Raw genomic sequence first — 7,235 nt, forward strand, 5'->3', positions numbered from 1 at the left:
CCGACACTAGGCTTTTCCTCCACTGTCCCCGGAAACTCTATCTGGTTGTATCTCTCTGCAGCCTTGTGTTTCCCATTTTGGGCTCAGGGATGCCTCAGAATCTGGAAAACAAATGCAGTTTCAGAGGCAGGGGAAGAAATGCCTCCATTCAGGCTTTTTCTTCCTAAATTATCCAGAGATGGTTTCTGTCACCTGTCACTAAGAGCCTTTATGATTCGGGCATGAGGGGACACTGGATTACAGGAGTGACTTTTTCTCACGAGGCCGCAGGAAATTTTACATCTGAAGAGACACTGGGATGAAACAAGTCCCACAGAGAAGTGCTAAAGTGCAACAGAATTTATTTTTATTTGTATTTTTTATTAAGTAAACTCAAAGTCACAACTCGGAGATCAAGAGTCCCATATTCTACCAACTGAGCCAGCCCAGTGCCCCAAAAGTGTAACAGTATTAATCATATACAAGGCCGATATTAATTATAAGGAGGTCTAATAACTCCAATGTTCAAAGCAAATCTCTCCGAGCTTCTTTGAAAAAGGACGAGTGTGAATGGTCTGAGATTCGCAGTACGATTCCCTCAGCTCCGGGCGTCCCCAACTCACTGAGCCTGCATCCTCACCTAGATTTCCTTCTGACGGCTGGGCACGTACTTGCTTCGATTAGAAGCCCCAGTGAACGAGGAAGAGTAAATGTGGGTGTCAGGGTCGCATCGAGTACCCCCAAGACTCATATGCTGAAGTGCTAGCCCCCAATACCTCAGGAAGTGACCTTATTTGGAGATAGGATCATTGCAGATAGAATTAGTTAGGAAGAGGTCATAGCGGAGCAGGGTGGGCCCTTAATCCAGTATACCTGGTGTCCTAATAAGAAGAGAAAGCACAGGGGCACCTGGATGGCTCAGTGGGTTAAACCTCTGCCTTCGGCTCGGGATCGAGCCCCGCATCAGGCTCTCTGCTCAGTAGGGAGCCTGCTTCCTCCTCTCTCTCTCTCTCTCTCTGCCTGCCTCTCCACCTACTTGAGATTGAAATAAGTAATATCTTTAAAAAAAAAAAAAAAAGAAGAGAAAGCAAAGACTTATGAGGAGACACAGAGGCTGAGACTGGAAAGATGCAGCTATAAACCAAAGAGCATCCACCAGAAGTGAGGGGAGAGGCATGGAACAGACTTCCTGATGACCCTAAGAAGGCACCAACCCCGAAGACACCTCGGTCTCAGATTTCCACCCTCCCCAACTGGGATACTATGAACGTCTATTGTTTCATGATGTCATTTATATGTGGAATTTAAGAAACAAAACAGAGCAGCATAGGGGAGGGGAAGGAAAAATAAAATAAGATGAAAACAGAGAGGGAGGGAAACCATGAGAGAGTCTTAACTGTAGGAAACAAAGTGAAAGTTGTTCGAGGGGAGGTGGGTGGGGGATGAGGTAACTGGGTGATGGGCATTAAGGAAGGCATGTGATGTGATGAGCACTGGGTGTTGCATGCAACTGATGAATCACTATAATATGAAACACAATAATATAAAATAAAATAATTATAAAATTTAAGAATTAAACTAAACTAAAATAATAAAATAAAAAATAAAACAAAATAATAAAACAAAAGTAAAATAAAATAATAACATTAAAATAAAATAATAAAATTGAGATAAAATACAATAAAATAAACATCTGTTGTTCAAGCCACTCGGTTTGTGGTACCTTATTATGGCCCTATTGACCATCCCGTGCTTAATTAAATTCCTTAAGACCAGTGACACAGCCAGGAGAGCCTCCTTTGTTTTTTTTTGTTTGTTTGTTTGTTTGTTTATTTTTTTTTTAAGATGTTATTTCTTTACTTGACAGAGAGAGAGAGAGAGATCATAAGCAGGCAGAGAGGCAGGCAGAGAGAGAGGAGGAAGCAGGCTTCCTGCTGAGCAGAGAGCCCGATGGGGGCCTCGATCCCAGGACCCTGGGATCATGACCTGAGCCAAAGGCAGAGGCTTTTACCCACTGAGCCACCCAGGCACCCCAAGATCTTCCTTTGTTTATCCTTTGCTCAGCATCACCCCCCCCCCACCCCGGCTCACCTAGACTTTGGGATCCTGACTAACCCTTGAGTGTGTCCCCTCTGCCCTGGTTCAGTGCCCCCTTGTGGACTCTCTTGTTTCTCACACTAGACTTCCTCCCCTGAAGACACTCATAAACAACCTCAGGGAGTTCAGTTCTCCTCCCCTAGCCTCTGTCCCTGGAAGCAGTGACCTTCCACGGGAGTTCAGGCTGTAGGGTGTCTGCCCAGTTCCTCCCCGGCAAGGCCCAGGCTCCCCGCTGGCCAGCCGCCTAGGAAGGGAATGGTCACCAAAGTTGTCTCAGCTGCCACATGTTCCCTGAGGGCCCCAGGCTGGCCCGGCTGCCGCCCCACCCCCGGCCCCGCCCGAGGCCAACTTAATTCTACTTGCATTTGCCAGTAGCCGAGACATTTAATAAGCGGAACAGAGCAGTCATCTCATTGTGAAATGTCAGGCACTAGGACAGCTGGTAGGGGAGCAGTTTGGGGGCCGGAGATGTAGTCCAAATCACACCTCACGGAAGGCTCCCTGTGCTGCCTCCTCAGACGGGGCAGCCCTGATCCCAACACCCTCCCTGGGACCAGAAGTGACTTCAATGCTCCTTTAGCTTTCTCTTAAAATTAATGACTTTGTCCATGTGGAGTTGAAGGCCTTATTAATAGATGGAGAACCGACACCAAGGGAAGTAGAACAGTGGGATTATTTAGGGAATTAGAGAAACATACGTTACCAACACAATTAAATTCCCGAGGTGGGAGAATATCAGCTTACTTTTGCTGGATGGCTCTATCTTCTCAACAGACTTTTCCACAAGGGTTTTTTTTTGGTCAGATTCCCCCCACCTCACCCAGGGACCTCATGCTTGCGCCTCTTCATACAGCAAAAAGAGCAGAGAAGACCTGAGGCAGGATGGGGGATGAGGGCTAAAATGCAGAAATCAGTCCACCTGTGGGGCCCGCCAGGGGCTTGGGGGTACCACTTTGCTCAGGGGCCCGTGGAAGGAAAGTGCTGTCTGATCTTCATGTTGGATCTCAGATAACCACTGTTCCAGGCGGTGGGCCAGGCCAACAGTTGGCAGTACGTTGGAAGTGGGCGTTGGGGGGCTGATCTTAGAACTAGAAAGGAAGGGACTGGTCCTTATTTACCTCTTCCCATGTGCCAAACACTGTGCCAGCAACTTTACAGAAACTGTTTTATTTAACCTCATGGAAATCTTTATGAGAGAGTCCCATTTTACAGATGAGGACACCAAGATCCACAGGTCACACAGCTGGTAAACAACAGGGACAAAATTTGACCCAGATCCCTAACTCAGAGCCCAGAGTCTCTCCCCACAATACTAAAGCATTTGAGAAAAGAGCTAAAAGGTACTGGGAACACAGGGACTTAATGGCAGATTCCAATCCTTTCCAGGAGGTCTAGAAAGAGATGGCAGATTCCAATCCTTACCAGGAGGTCTAGAAAGAGAAAGACCATTTTCCCCCCAACTACAGGACCAAAGTATTCAAGGGTCACCAGGGCAGGAAGCAAAGGGCAGACCACCTGATGGTCAGGTTATCATATGTGGGGCTGAAGCTGCTTGAATCCCTTCTGCCCTGGGTCTGGTTTCGCCTGCAATATCTATTTTCCTACCACTTGTCTTCCTTACTAAGCCATGAGTCCCTTACGTGTTCTTTGTTGTATAGTACTGGGTGCTGGCTGGGTGCCCCATAAGTAACGATGGAATGAATGAATGAATAAATGAGTCCTTCTCTGAGGGGCAGCACCACAGAAATGTCTAGATCTTGCAGTGACTGTGCAGATATGGTGTCAGTCCCCTGCAGAAATATCCACTGTCCTAGCTCAAATTCTGTCCTAGGATTCTTTGTCCTTTTATATGGGTTTGATAGGTATGAGTTTTTAAAACCCACACATTCTTGGTCTATAAAAATAAACACTGGTTTGGGGGGGAGGTGGTTCCTACATGCTGAAGACTGAATTAACTTGATTTTTCATTCCCTTGTCTTTTGCATGTGTAGTGGGAGGGGCTGTAAACAGTGTTAGAGAAGGAAGCCCAGAACCTTCTCAGAAGCATCCGATCCATTGTTTATCCAAGGCCACAAAGAGCCCAGAATGCTAGCATCCTCCTTCTGAGTTGTTCCCATGGAAACCAGGCTTGTGCTGTGCATATAGAAGGGCAACTTCTAGTGTGATCTGCTCTGGCTCCTGAGAGAATGTAGTGCCTAAGGTAGGAAACCACAGACAAGCCACGAGCAGGGAAAAGCAAAAAGACTGCTGTTTGTTCTCCAACCAGAACATACACTTTCCTCATCCCCCCTCCCACCCCCGCTTCCCTGATACCCCAGTGGGAATTGTGCTAGCCCTCAAGGACACTGATTGCAGACCTTCCTTGGGCTGAGTGACAGGTCAAACAGGCACCTGCTTATGAAGACTAGAGTGTTAATTGCACCCTGTCATGTCAGAGGAGGGAAGGGATGGGGCCGAGGGGCAGAGAAGGAATTCTGCACAGGGCATTGTCTGAGGCATTGTGCAGCCTGGACAGATGAGGGTCAGGCATACCCAGGACAGGAGAGACGTGCCGCTGCTTTCCTGGGCAGGGAGACAATGGCCACCCCGCCATCCCCACCCACTTCCGTTCAGCCCATCGATCTCTCAGGCAAGCCACTGGAGTTGCCATCTTAGTTTCTGATGTCAGCTCCATATCTGTTTCCATGCCACCTACTAGTTAGCTGTGTGACCTTGGGACATTGCATGACTTCTCTGAGGCTCTGTTTCCTTGCCTGTCACAGGAGGATGATAAGATCTGCTGCTTAAGTTTCTTGAAGATCTTTTTTTTTTTTTAAGATTTTATTCATTTATTTGACAGAAGACCTAGAGAGCATAAGCAGAGGGAGGAGCAGAGGGAGAGGGAGAAGCAGGCTGGATGTGGGGCTTGATCCCAGGAACCTGGGATCACGACCTGAGCCAAGGGGAGATGCTTAACCATCTGAGTCACCCAGGTGCCCCAGTTTCTTGAGATTCAAAACAGAGTTGATACACAGGAGGTTCCCAGCACACGGCTGGGCCCAAATGAGCATCCAGCCAATGTCCGTGTCCTCTTCCTGCTCTACCTGCAAGCTAACATCCACTCTCAGGAGGACTGGAGTTCCTGCCTTTGAAATGTCTCTCAACATGCCCCTCTCCCCACCCTTCTCTGTCTCTATTTATAAAAAACAGGCATCTGCCAAGGAAGTGCTCAAGTGCAAATTAGAATCTCTTAAAGGATGCGGGGGTATCTTGTGGAATACTGAGATGGGAAACCCAGCCCGGGACAGGAACATGGACCGAACGGTCCCTTGTCTTATTGTGTGGCAGGGTACCTGTCTCTCTCTGCTTCTTTGCTTGCCCTGCCACTGTGTGCACGTGGAAAAAACAGTCATGGTGGCCCTGACTGCTCATGGCCTTCCGACTTGTCTGTCCGGTGAGAACTAGAAGAGTCTCTATGCCAGCTCCCAGTTCCGGGAAGATCATCTCATTTACCTGCACTCGGTCAGGTGTCCCCGTGCAGTCTATTCAGTTATGGCCACAGATAGTGCCTCTGGTCGGACCTTCCCCTTCCGCAGGAGGAATTCACTGACAAGGAGCACAAAAAATGAGCGGGCACGCAAAGTCTTCTTTGGTTCTTCAAAGCCCGCACCCCCCCCCACCCCCGGCTGCTCCCCACACTGGCCCTGCCTTAGTGAATTTGTTCCTAAATCTTAGGACAGATGACTCAGTGGGAAGTTCTGGTCCAGACTTTCTTCTAACACATGCCCTGTCCTGGAAGAAATAGAGGTGCCCCCTCTGTACCCATGATATGTCCACATCCTCCGTATGCAAGAGGAGGCAGACAGAGCTGAACCTAGGGACTTCCCTTCTGCTGGTCATACAGTAGGGTGCTGAAATTCAGATCTCACAAATGTGTCTGACTGTTGGCATCTGAAGTCCTGAGCGCTTCCCTCAAGCTCTAAGGAAATGGGGGTGATGTAAAATGCAGGCTAGGTCCCAAGTATAGCTGTGTGTTGGGAGAAAGAAACAGTATCTGCTTGTACTGGGTCCTTCCACAGAAAGTCAAAAGCCATTCTCCATAGCAGAGTTTAATAGGATGTATCTGTGTTAATCCCTCATGGTGCGGGGTGCTGCTTTGTCTGCATTATTACACCAGCCTTAGGAGGAGACAGCCAGGAGGCTCGGTCCTGCTTGTAGAATTCTAGATGGAAATTATTTATTTAGTCCTTCATTCATTCAGCAAATATTTGTTGAGTGACTGCTATGAGTATGACAGTGTATTAAGCACTGGGGACAAAATGGTGACCAAAGCAGGAAAAATCCCCAGTTTCATGGAGTTCACTGACTAATGGCGAAAGCACACTACACTGATCACACAAGCTTTAAAAATTGTAGCTGTGACCGGAGTTCCACAGGAGAGGGAGCCTGAGCTGTGAGATGGAGGCTTGTCCCACTCAGGGAGTTAGCTTCCTTGACAAGTGATGATTGCTTGAGCTGAGTTATGAATACTGAGCAGGTGTTCCCAGGTATTGAAATAAGGAAGGATACTAACTAGAGGAAACTGCACATGCAAAGAGCCTGAGGTCTGAAGGACATGGAGAGGAGGGACTAAATCGGTCAATGTGAGTAGAGTAGGGAGTGGTCGTTGTAGGGCAGGACCATGTTAGGGCTTTGACCTATTCTTGAAGCAAGAGGGTGACATGAAGAGACTTGCATGGTGAGTCTAGCTATTGTCTCACTTGCAGTAATTCTGCTGAGAAAAAATAAAGCCTCCGGTGCCTGGGTGGTTCAGTCATTTAAGCAGCTGCCTTAGGCTCAGGTCATGATCCCAGCCTCAGCAGGAAGCCTGCTTCTCCCTCTGCCTCTTCTCCCTCTGCTTGCCACTCCCCTGTTTGTGTTCTCTTTCTTTGTGTGTCAAATAAATAAAATCTTTTTTAAAAAAGAAAGGAAAAGAAAAAGAAAAAAATATAGCCTGAACAAGGTTGTTATTGTTTTTGGTCGTGGTAGTGGCAGTGGAGATGAGTAGATTTGAGAAATCTTTTGGAGTTACAATTGACCATAACTTGAATACGAGGATGAGAGAGAGGAGGGGAGGGTGGCCCTGAGGGCTCTGGCTTTCCCCAGGAGGATGGTGACATGCACAGAGACAGGGGCTGCCA

The sequence above is a fragment of the Lutra lutra genome, chromosome 2 (genome assembly GCF_902655055.1).
Source record: "Lutra lutra chromosome 2, mLutLut1.2, whole genome shotgun sequence".
Classification (NCBI taxonomy): Eukaryota; Metazoa; Chordata; class Mammalia; order Carnivora; family Mustelidae; genus Lutra; species Lutra lutra.